Raw genomic sequence first — 13,227 nt, 5'->3', positions numbered from 1 at the left:
CTGGTTAAAAATGAAGAGTTTTATGCTAAAGCTAAGATCATTTTGGGAGCATCCTATTCATTCTGAGGACCCTATTGACATCCTGAACATAAAACTAAAACGCATCAAGAAATATTTTAAAGGATGGGGATCTCACTTCTTTGGCCATGCTAGTAAGATAAAAAAAATGGATTAAAAATGAGCTGGAAGAGATTGAGAAGAAAGAGGAATCTGGAACCCTAGACCCAGAAATCTATGAGAGAAGGACTGCCTTGTGTGATGAGCTGAATGAAATCCTAGTTGATGAAGAGCTCTTCTGGCTTCAGCACTGGAACGAACGATGGCTACTAAAAGGGGATCATAATACGACCTACTTCCATCGTATAGCTAATGGAAAAAAGGAAGAATACTATTCACTTCCCACTGATGGGGAGGTGATTATAGAAGGGACAAAAGATCTCCTAGCCCATGCCACATCCTATTACAAGGAGCTCTTTGGCCCTGCCAATGGGAACTTATTCCATCTATCATCTGAAACCTGGTCTAGGAATGAGAGGTTTACTGAAGATGATAATCTTATCCTTACCAGTGTTTTTACCAAAGAAGTTAAGAAAGCCCTTTTTAGTATGGAAAGCAATAGAGCTCCTGGCCGTGATAATATCCCAGCTAAGTTTTATAAACACTGCTGGGATTTCGTCAAAAAAGATATTATGCGGTTGTTTGAAGCCTTCCATAATAATACCCTGGATGTGGCTTGTTTGAATTACGGGATTATCACCTTGATTCCAAAACTAAGTGGGGCAAAAAGAATCCGGCAGTATCATCCCATTTGCCTACTGATATGTCCGTACAAATTAATTACTAAGGTGTTGGATAACAGGATAGCTATCTTTGCAGACAAGTTGATTAGCAAACATCAAAATGCCTTCATTAAGCACATAAAGATTATGGATGGGATCCTCACGTTGCATGAAGTGCTGGATCACACCCACCAAAGAAAGAAAGTTGGGATAGTGTTGAATTGGACTTCGAAAAAGCATACGATAAGATAAACTAGGACTTTCTCCTTAAATGCCACTGCAATTGCAGATTTGGCCCTACTTGGTGTGGTTGGGTAGAAAAAATTCTCCGAAATGGTACTTTGAGTATCAAACTCGATAATGAAAACGACCCATACCTCCAAAGCCACAAAGGGGTTTGTCAAGGCGACCCCCACTCTTCCTTCCTGTTTAATCTTGTTGTAGAAACTTGTGTCGCCCCAAGACTGGAGCTTCAGATGCCTTCCAGGGTTTCCGAGATTCCGTCGTGTGACTTGTTTGGTTCATTGCTTTCATCATTGCATTGTTTGCATTGCATCATGTCATCATGCCATCATGTCTTTTTTTAACTCAACTAAATAAATGGCATGGATCTTTGATCCATTTAAATCGAGGGAATTCACATAGTGAGTTCTCTTTATAACACATATCCTCCTGATAGTAGGGAGCTATATTAAACATTTCTTTAATTTGAAATTCACCATAACACACTTGCAAAAATCCCAATGCTTTAGTTATCACAACTCTTGGCCTCTATCTTTGCTATATATCTTTTCTCTATTTTCCGGAGCTCCACCAAGTATCCGAACATTTTTTTGGACCTCCTATCACCCACTTCCTATGCAAATCATTTGAATTTAAATCAAATGAGTTTGAATTTAAATATTTCTATCATGGCCTTTTCTATTTTCTCGGAACGAGCATATTTTTGCGAGTCCGAAAAAAATATTCCGCATGCCCAAATCCTTCCTCTAATCCTTTCTTTCTTTGCGGTTTTCTGTTTTCTAGAAGGTTTTTTTAAAAAAAGACTTAAGGGAGAGAGAGCCCAGCCAGGCCTCTGGCTACCTGGGCCTCCCATCACCAGCACCGGCCCTTTTGACCCTTTAGGCCCAGCCAGCCCCGCCTTCTCAACCCTAGCCACGCGCACCCCCCTCCTCATCGTTTTCCTTCCGCCGCCAGCAAGCGCATGCCCACACCCTAGCCTGTTGCGATCGATCCCCATCACCAGCGCCATCCTCCTCCTCCCTCTCGCTCCTTTGAACGACCCTTTCCCTTGCTCTCTTCCACCACCGCCACTGCCTTCGACCACCAGGAGGCCGCCGCATCGCCAGGAGATCGCCGCGTCACCGGGGACACCGAGCGCTGTCTCTCCGTGTAGCGCCTCTTGCCCGCCTTCGCCTTGCATCCACCGTGCCTCGTCCCTCTCCGCTCGCGTTGCCCGCTGGCCCCGACAAGCGTAGCACCGACGAGTCCCTCCCGGACACCTTTAGCTTCTCCTCACCTTGCGCCGCCCCTCTTCCTCGGGTCCTCGCCATGAACCTGCTTCCAGCGCCGGGGAACCCTCCAACGTGCGGGACTCCTCTCCTTGCACGCCTGGGACCCCTGCATCACTCCCGAAGTTCACCCTGCGCGCGCCCCCGACGACTTGCTACAGCTTCGCCCGCTAGCTCGTACAACCATGGCCGCCACAGGGGCCTCGCGTCTGATCCCCTCGCCGAGGCCATGGATGCCTGCGGCTTGCCTTCCTGCACCTCCACACGCTGCCCGCACACGCCATCAACCGCTCCTGCTGCCTCCAGGCTGCTCTCCCCGTCCATCATGAGCTCAACCCCCCTGCTGACCCGTCGGCCTTGTTGCCCCTCTTGGCGCTGTCAAGACCCGGCAACCAGGGAGGCCAAGAATGTCTTTGTGGATTCGACAAGTACCTACACCGGCAAGACTACACGGACGTTCATTCCACTACAGCAGTGAAACGTCAAGGTCGACTATGTTTTGTTGCCCCGTCCGGAATCGTCAAGTACCGGAAGACCACAAGGATACCAAGTACCAGGACGACGAGGACCGCCAAGTACTTCTTCGGGTTGGTTCCGATAACGTTGCGTTTGTGAGGATTCGTTTGACTACGTCCGTTTGTCTTCTTCATGGACTCGTTCTTCTTCCTTGCGGGATCTCAGGCAAGATGACCATACCCTCGAAATCACTTCTATCTTTGCTTGCTAGTTGCTCGCTCTATTGCTATGCCTATGCCGCGATACCTACCACTTGCTATATCATGCCTCCCATTTTGCCATGTGAAACCTCTAACCCACCTTGTCCTAGCAAACCGTTGTTTGGCTATGTTACCGCTTTTCTTAGCCCCTCTTATAACGTTGCTAGTTGCAGGTGAAGATTGGAGTTTGTTCCTTGTTGGAACATGGATATTTGTTGGGATATCACAATATCTCTTATTTATATTAATGCATCTATATACTTGGTAAATGGTGGAAGGCTCGACCTTATGCCTGGTGTTTTGTTCCACTCTTGCCGCCCTAGTTTCCGTCATACCGGTGTTATGTTCCTTGATTTTGCGTTCCTTACGTGCTTGGGTTATAATGGGAACCCCTTGACAGTTCGCCTTGAATAAAACTCCTCCAGCAAGGCCCAACTTTGGTTTTACCATTTGCCGCCTAAGCCTTTTCCCTTGGGTTCTGTAGACTCAAGGGTCATCTTTATTTAAACCCCCCCGGGTCAGTGCTTCTCTAAGTGTTGGTCCAACCTGAGCGATGTCCGGCGCCCTCTGGGCAACCAGGGTTTATGCCAACCCGGCGTCTTGCTCATCTGGTGTGCCCTGAGAACGAGATATGTGCAGCTCCTATCGGGATTTGTCGGCACATCTGGGTGGCTTTGCTGGTCTTGTTTTACCATTGTCGAAATGTCTTGTAACCGGGATTCCGAGTTTGATCGGGTCTTCCTGGGAGAAGGAATATCCTTCGTTGACCATGAGAGCTTGTGATGGGCTAAGTTGGGACACCCCTGCAGGGTTATGAACTTTCGAAAGCCGTGCCCGCGGTTATGGGTAGATGGGAATTTGTTAATGTCCAGTTGTAGAGAACTTGGCACTTAACTTAATTAAAATGCATCAACCACGTGTGTAGCCATGATGGTCTCTTTCCGGCGGGGTCCGGGAAGTGAACACGGTGTTGGAGTTATGCTTGAACGTAAGTAGTTTCAGGATCACTGCTTGATCACTTCTTGTTTATGACCGTGCTTTGCTTCTCTTCTCGCTCTCATTTGCGTAAGTTAGCCACCATATATGCTAGTGCTTGCTGCAGCTCCACCTCATACCTTTTCCCTACCCATAATCTTAAATAGTCTTGATCGTGAGGGTGTGAGATTGCTGAGTCCCTGTGACTCACAGATACTTCCAAAACCAGTTGCAGGTGCCGATGATGAGCGTGCAGGTGAGCCAACCCAGCTCAAGGAGGAGCTCGATGAAGATCTCGTTCATTGTGTTGTTTCGTTTCCAGTTGATTAGTAGTGGAGCCCAGTCGGGGCGATCGGGGATCTGTAGCATTAGGGATAGTCCTCTTATATTTTGGTTCCGTAGTCGGACCTTGATTATATCTGGATGATGTAATGCTATATTCATGTATTGTGTGAAGTGGCGAGTGTAAGCCAACTCTGTACCTCTTTCTTATTCAGTACATGAGATGTGTAAAGATTACCCCTCTTGCGACATGCCTACAATGCGGTCATGCCTCTAAGTCGTGCTCCGACACGTGGGAGATATAGCCGCATCGTGGATGTTACAAGTTGGTAATCAGAGCCTTCCCCGACTTAGGAGCCCCCTGCTTGATCGAATCACTGGCGTTGTCGAGTCTAGAAAAATGTTTTGAGTCTTTTAGGATTATATATATAGGAGAGTAGGATTCTTTTTACTCCTCAGTCCTTTCGTCGCTCTGGTGAGGCTTCCTGACGTAGAGTTTTGACTCTTCTCTTCTCAAATTTCACGAATTTTTTTTAGGATCACGCGGGTATCTTAGAATCGTTTCGATGGTTTTGTGACGAGAACATTGTTCTTGGTGCCTCCTGACATTTAGGGGTTGTGGCAGTGTTCCGGGGAGTTGAGCTCCGAGGTGCTGTCGTCACAATTTTATCGTTGCAGTTCTGGAATACCTGAGTTTCGCCGACATCGAAAATCTCTTTTATGCAGTTGTTGGTGAGATAACCTCGACGCCACCCAGTACTGGGGTGGGAGTTCGGGAGTATTGCCATAACTCGTATAACGGATGCTTTTTGAAGGTTGAGGTAGATGATTTCCGAAGGTTTCTTGGTTATGTGTTGAGGGATGGATACAACTGGATGTAGGATTTGCTAGTTTTGGGTGAGATATTATGCTTCCCCTGTATCCCCAACACCTGATTGCATAACCGGAAAGTTTCGGGAGTTTATAAGTGGGAATTCAAGTAGCTCCTAGGATATCTTTAAGACAGATGTATGATATGTAATTGGGGTTCGATGTCTAGTGGTCCGCCTATCCACGGTTGGTTTTACAGTGGTCTCGTTGTGTCTTAAAGAGTCCTTGGCTATGCTGACTCGGGGACGCTTCGTATGTCATGTGCACTGCCTTGTACATGATGGTGCTGTACGATCGAGCCCGTGTGGGCCCCACCACGAAAACTTCGGACGAAATATCTATCATATGTTTGTTTCCGTCTTATTCTGCAAGCCAATCCTTTGTTTTTGTTTTGAGTTGTGGTATTTGAGTTGCTTCGAAGTCAAGTGTTGATTCCATACCTTTCCTAAGCGGTGTTCTCATATTTCTATGTGAATACTAATCCTTCATGATAATCGAGATTGTCATGTAAATCCTTTTCAACCGGCATTTTCTCTTCAGGTGGATCCAATCTTTTCAACACTCGCAAGATCAACTCAAAGCTTTCTCAACGGTGTTTGTTTTCATCCGTCTCCAAGTGTCTTTGTTTTTCCCACCCTCCCTCCCTTTTTCTTCAAGGACTCAGATTTCTGAATCAAGTATCCATTTTATTCATGTGTAGTCTCTTCATTCTTTTTCTTTCAATGTTCGTATCCAGTGATTCTCATGAAGATTCTAACGGAGCTTCTAGTTCATCATTATTCATTCTCTTTCTTCTCCGGTGGATTCAATTAAAGCTTTGTTGATCATATCCTTTTCCTCGTTTCAAATGCTTTTCCCATGACTGGTGCACCTCATAGTCATTCCACGCTCGCTATTCTATTGTTCTGGAGTGCTGAAGATATCTCAAAGATTCGTGTTTCCACTCTGCTTTCATTCAAGCTCTTTCGAGGATGTTATCTCTTTTGAACCATCTAATTCAACCGGTGCAATCTCTCTTTTCAAGTAATCATTTCAACGGTGTATCTTTTGAGTGGGCCCTAACCCACAGGTCTTTTTCCAGGATCTTACCTGACTCTTTCTTTTCCCAGAGCTATCTCACAAATTCTTATTCAAAGTTTGACGTAAGAATGAATCATCATTAGTCAAATGTCTTTCCCCAAGATCTTTCAAATTCTTATCACCGTTGGCTCAACCTTTCTATCCGTCATCCCGGAGTATCTCAACAATTTGGTGGTGTTTCTCGTCGTAATTCTCAGATTTTGAAGACCGAAGAAGAGTTTTCCTCCATATCTTGCTCCATTCTCTTCAAGATTCATGGCTCTAGCTTCGTGCTATCCTCTCATAATTGTTTTTGATTGTGAGAATTCTTTTCATCCATCCAGAGCATTTCATGAGTTGTTTTCATTTCTTTCCTCCCAAGCCCATCATTTCAGAAGAATTATTCATTCTCAGCTTTCAGCTCTCATTCTCGAAATCTTACCGGTGCATCGTTCAAGTTTTCTCTTATCAGCTCGTGATCTCTTTGTTCTGTTGTATCTAAATTCTCTCAAGCATCTTCATTCTTTTGCTAATTCTTCCCGGTGTTTCCTTATCTTTCTTCAATTGTTTTCAATTCTTACGGTGGTTCGGTCAAGAGTTCTCTTCATTCGTTATCATATCAATTCATTCGTTGTTTCAATCCTACCGGTGGATCATTGGAGTCGTTTCTCAAGTTTGCGCTATATCTCTTTTTAATCCTTTTTCTATGAGAATAAGTGGTATGCCAAATCCGTGGAATTTCATTAATTTAAATTGATGAAGGATACACATAACGTAATTCTTATTATTGTTTCATCGAGTAAATTCAATTCCTTATTCCGGAGGGCCATCAAAATTCTTGTTTTTAGTTGTTTATCTTTCTTTCTGGAGTCCTAAGTTTTCTCGGTTATGTCATTGTGAAGATTCATCTAAATAATTGCAAGGTTTCACCTTGTGTTTTCAAATTCCTTTCGTTTTGATCATTCTTTTATTACCAGAGTTCTCACGAAGACTCAACATGGTGGTTCGTCAAGGATTCTTTTCATTCTTCTTTTGTTCTTCAAGTTTTCTCTCGGAGCTAAGATCCGCCAAGCTATACTTCATTTATTCTTCATCTTGCATTCCAAAGTGCAGTTCTTCCTATCTTATCTCTTGAGGTGGTGTTATGTCACTCTTGACAATTTCCCTTCATGTTTCATGATTCATAAGTTGTCCGGAATGACATAGTTAAACCCATCAATTTCTTCGAGCATGAGCTCTTCTCAATCCATCAATCTCTTCATTGGAGTTATCTTGGGTCATATTTCACCTTAAGTCTTCCCTAAGGGTTGCCTCTATTTGTGGCGATTATGCATGACCCAAGCTTGCTCTTTATCCTCTTGGTGGAAGAAGTTTTTTTCATCTCCTCGTTGATCTCAAGCAAGCAGTTGTTTTCGTTAGAGGCAGAATTTCACCCCATAGTTTTGAGATGTTTTCCATAAGCCCACAACAAGCTTACTCTTTTCGTTGTTGGTTTTTCAAACAACTCCGTTCGACCCTTCTCCTAAGGATTCCTTTTCAAGCTCTTTTGTGACAGAAGTTGTCATTTTCTTCTCCATTTTGTTATTCCAATGATATATCTTCTATTCTTCCTTCCAGAGGCATTGTGTTGTTGCTCTCTTCGTCACATCAACTCATTTTGCCAAGATCATGTTCTTTTCTGGCTTATCCATTTAACAGGAGTGTTGTGTCTATCATTCCTCCTCTAATCGGACTCTCATCCAAGTGCTTTCTTTTTGCTAAGTTCATATTCTTACCTCCTTTTCCAACCGGAGTGGTGTCGTAATTGATCTTTATCGTTCCTTGTACATCTCGTTTCAACCAGAGTGCTTGCATCTACCTTTTGTCCATTGCAACCCTTTTTCTTATCTTTTTCAACCTACAAGGTTCTCGTAATGTTCCTTGCTCCTCTTTTCTAACGAAGTGTTTCAACCTCGTCCATCTTTGTTCTTTCTTTCAATTTGTTCAACCTCTCAAGGTTATTTGGTTTCACTCATTTGTCAAAGAAGCAACTTAGTTTTACCTCTTCTCTTCCTCTTCCCTTTCCCTCCGGTGCCATCCTAGATCTCGGGACGAGATCCTCTCGTAGTGGTGGAGTGTTGTGACGCCCCAAGACCGGAGCTTCAGATGCCTTCCAGGGTTTCCGAGATTCCGTCATGTGACTTGTTTGGTTCATTTCTTTCATCATTGCATCGTTTACATTGCATCATGTCATCATGCCATCATGTCTTTTTTTAACTCAACTAAATAAATGGCATGGATCTTTGATCCATTTAAATCGAGGGAATTCACATGGTGAGTTCTCTTTATAACACATATCCTCCCGATAGTAGGGAGCTATACTAAATATTTCTTTAATTTGAAATTCACCATAACACACTTGCAAAAATCCCAATGCTTTAGTTATCACAACTCTTGGCCTCTATCTTTGCTATATATCTTTTCTCTATTTTCCGGAGCTCCACCAAGTATCCGAACACTTTTTTGGGACCTCCTATCACCCACTTCCTATGCAAATCATTTGAATTTAAATCAAATGAGTTTGAATTTAAATCTTTCTATCATGGCCTTTTCTATTTTCTCGGAACAAGCATATTTTTGGGAGTCCGGAAAAATATTCCGCATGCCCAAATCCTTCCTCTAATCCTTTCTTTCTTTGCGATTTTCTGTTTTCTAGAAGGTGTTTTCTAAAAAAAGACTTAAGGGAGAGAGAGCCCAGCCAGGCCTCTGGCTACCTGGGCCTCCCATCACCAGCGCCGACCCTTTTGACCCTTTAGGCCTAGCCGGCCCCGCCTTCTCAACCCTAGCCACGCGCACCCCCCTCCTCATCGTTTTCCTTCCGCCGCCAGCAAGCGCACGCCCACATCCTAGCCTGTTGCGATCGATCCCCATCACCAGCGCCATCCTCCTCCTCCCTCTTGGTCCTCTGCACGACCCTTTCCCTTTCTCTCTTCCACCACCGCCACTGCCTTCGACCACCAGGAGGCCGCCGCATCGCCAGGAGATCGCCGCGTCACCGGGGACACTGAGCGCTGTCTCTCCGTGCAGCGCCTCGTGCCCGCCTTCGCCCCACATCCACCGTGCCTCGTCCCTCTCTGCTCGCATTGCCCGCTGGCCCCGGCAAGCGTAGCGCCGGCGAGCCCCTCCTGGACACCTTCAGCTTCTCCTCACCTTGCGCCGCCCCTCTTCCTCGGGTCCTCGCCATGAACCTACTTCCAGCGCTGGCGAACCCTCCAACGTGCAGGACTCCTCTCCTTGCGCGCCTGCGACCCCTGCATCACTCCCGAAGTTCACCCTGCGCGCGACCCTGACGACTTGCTACAGCTTCGTCCGCTAGCTCGTACAGCCATGGCCGCCACAGGGGCCTCGCGTCTGATCCCCTCGCCGAGGCCATGGATGCCTGCGGCTCTGCCTTCCTGCACCTCCACACGCCGCCCGCACACGCCATCAACCACTCCTGGTGCCTCCAGGTTGCTCTCCCCGTCCATCACGAGCTCAATCCACCTGCTGACCCGTCGGCCTTGTTGCCCCTCTTGGCGCTGTCAAGACCCGGCAACCAGGGAGGCCAAGAATGTCTTCGTGGATTCGACAAGTACCTACACCGGCAAGACTACATGGACGTTCATTCCACTACATCAGTGAAACGTCAAGGTCGACTATGTTTTGTTGCCCCGTCCGGAATCGTCAAGTACCTGAAGACCACAAGGACGCCAAGTACCAGGACGACGAGGACCGCCAAGTTTGTCTTCCGCCGTCTCCGAAATCGTCAAGTACCACTATGAGATGTGCAACTACTTCCACGATGAAACGAGAACAACTACCGCCGTTGAAGGCCGTCAAGTGAACATCTACCGACAACGTGTACGACCTACTCCGTGGACGTGTACCACTACGCCCGGAGGCATCGGATCCGGCAAGTCCAACAACGACTATGCTCAACTACCCACGACCCGAACGTCTATGAAAACGTGTACCGATACCCCCGCCCGAACGTATTTAGAACATGCACCATCAACCCTTGAAGACACGTGGACGGCAAGTTCCTTGTTGACCCCGAACACCTACGGAGTGTGAACATCTACGAAGCGAGAACGACTACTTCCACTACCGCCGTCGCAAGAACGCCTACTTCCCTCTATGAACTTGATCCGTTCCAATAATGCACGCGTCAAAAGGTATAACCCCAAGACGACGCCCGTGAACGAATAAATGCATGTTGTATGAGATGCACCCTTGTTCGTCTCGAGTCTGAACTGTCGGTGCACGTTGCCCCTCTTTTGCCTTACCACCGAAATGTGAGACACTCGGATCCGGGATCACTCCCTGTCACTCTTGCACGTTTCGCGCACCCACACTTGTTCCTTTGCACTAGCATCTCATTTGAGTTGCCGGATCACCGGAATGTTGCCATGGTAACATTTCCGTTTCGCCGCCGTGGCACCCCTTTTTCCTTCCGCCATGGCGACAAATGCCTCATATCTTATCATGTCAACATTTTCATAAATATTGCATATAAACTTTCATGTCATCCGCATCATGATAACAACATCAAGAATGTTTTGTTTGCATTGATTTGCTAAATGCATATGAGGTTTTACCGGACATGTTGTTTGTTGCTCCGGCCTCATTTAAACTTGCCTAGTTAAGTAGTTTTATTATGCTTCACCTCTTGCCATGCTAACAACATTTAATATTGTTGAGTACCTAACCGAGAGTGAACTAAATAATTGATGTGGTGTTCTGTCAATATGCAACGGAGCTCCACTTAATTTGTAGGATTGTTTGTACACTTTGCCATGCCATGCTTCATTAAACCGGACATGCATCATACTTGATTGTGCATCATACCATGTTCATGTGTTGGTTGTTTACTATGTTGTTTACTTCTTTCCGGTGTTGCTTCTTCGGGTTGGTTCCGATAACGTTGCGTTTGTGAGGATTCGTTCGACTACGTCCGTTTGTCTTCTTCATGGACTCGTTCTTCTTCCTTGCGGGATCTCAGGCAAGATGACCATACCCTCGAAATCACTTCTATCTTTGCTTGCTAGTTGCTCGCTCTATTGCTATGCCTATGCCGCGATACCTACCACTTGCTATATCATGCCTCCCATTTTGCCATGTGAAACCTCTAACCCACCTTGTCCTAGCAAACCGTTGTTTGGCTATGTTACCGCTTTTCTTAGCCCCTCTTATAACGTTGCTAGTTGCAGGTGAAGATTGGAGTTTGTTCCTTGTTGGAACATGGATATTTGTTGGGATATCACAATATCTCTTATTTATATTAATGCATCTATATACTTGGTAAAGGGTGGAAGGCTCGGCCTTATGCCTGGTGTTTTGTTCCACTCTTGCCGCCCTAGTTTCCGTCATACCGGTGTTATGTTCCTTGATTTTGCATTCCTTACGCGGTTGGGTTATAATGGGAACCCCTTGACAGTTCGCCTTGAATAAAACTCCTCTAGCAAGGCCCAACCTTGGTTTTACCATTTGCCACCTAAGCCTTTTTCCCTTGGGTTCTGCAGACTCAAGGGTCATCTTTATTTAAACCCCCCGGGCCAGTGCTTCTCTAAGTGTTGGTCCAACCTGAGCGATGTCCGGCGCCCCCTGGGCAACCAGGGTTTATGCCAACCCGACGTCTTGCTCATCCGGTGTGCCCTGAGAACGAGATATGTGCAGCTCCTATCAGGATTTGTCGGCACATCTGGGTGGCTTTGCTGGTCTTGTTTTACCTTTGTCGAAATGTCTTGTAACCGGGATTCCGAGTCTGATCGGGTCTTCCTGGGAGAAGGAATATCCTGCGTTGACCGTGAGAGCTTGTGATGGGCTAAGTTGGGACACCCCTGCAGGGTTATGAACTTTCGAAAGCCGTGCCCGCGGTTATGGGTAGATGGGAATTTGTTAATGTCCGGTTGTAGAGAACTTGGCACTTAACTTAATTAAAATGCATCAACCGCGTGTGTAGCCGTGGTGGTCTCTTTCCGGCGGGGTCCGGGAAGTGAACACGGTGTTGGGGTTATGCTTGAACGTAAGTAGTTTCATGATCACTTCTTGATCACTTCTAGTTTACGACCGTGCTTTGCTTCTCTTCTCGCTCTCATTTGCGTAAGTTAGCCACCATATATGCTAGTGCTTGCTGCAACTCCACCTCATACCTTTTCCCTACCCATAAGCTTAAATAGTCTTGATCGCGAGGGTGTGAGATTGCTGAGTCCCCGTGACTCACAGATGCTTCCAAAACTAGTTGCAGGTGCCGACGATGACCGTGCAGGTGAGCCAACCTAGCTCAAGGAGGAGCTCGATGAAGATCTTGTTCATTGTGTTGTTTCGTTTCCAGTTGATTAGTAGTGGAGCCCAGTCGGGGCGATCGGGGATCTGTAGCATTAGGGACAGTCCTCTTTTATTTTGGTTCTGTAGTCGGACATTGATTGTATCTGGATGATGTAATGCTATATTCATGTATTGTATGAAGTGGCAATTGTAAGCCAACTCTGTACCTCTTTCTTATTCAGTACATGGGATGTCTAAAGATTACCCCTCTTGCGACATGCCTACAATGCGGTTATGCCTCTAAGTCGTGCTCCGACACGTGGGAGATATAGCCGCATCGTGGGTGTTACAAAACTCTCTCGAAGATGGTCCTTAACGCCCAGAAGGAAAAATTATTGACTGGGCTTGCACCGGACTTGATTGAGGGTGGAGTGGCTATATTACAATATGCGGACGGTACAGTTATTTGCTTTGAACATGATAGAGAAGCGGCTGTGAACCTCAAACTTCTGATGTACATGTTCGAACTTATGTCTGGACTTAAAATTAACTTTGTGAAAAGTGAAATATTATGTGTTGGGGGAGAAGATGATACAATTTCCTTCTATGCTGGGTTGTTTAACTGTAGTATTGGGCACTTCCCTATGAAATACCTGGGGGTGCCGGTTAATTTTTTACCCTTCGTAGTTTGGACTAGGACTTTTTGGATGAGAGATTTCTTAAGTGATGTGAATCCTGGATCGGTAATGC

The sequence above is a fragment of the Triticum aestivum genome, chromosome 2A (genome assembly GCF_018294505.1).
Source record: "Triticum aestivum cultivar Chinese Spring chromosome 2A, IWGSC CS RefSeq v2.1, whole genome shotgun sequence".
Taxonomy (NCBI): domain Eukaryota; kingdom Viridiplantae; phylum Streptophyta; class Magnoliopsida; order Poales; family Poaceae; genus Triticum; species Triticum aestivum.
Note: the sequence above shows the minus strand (reverse complement) of the source record.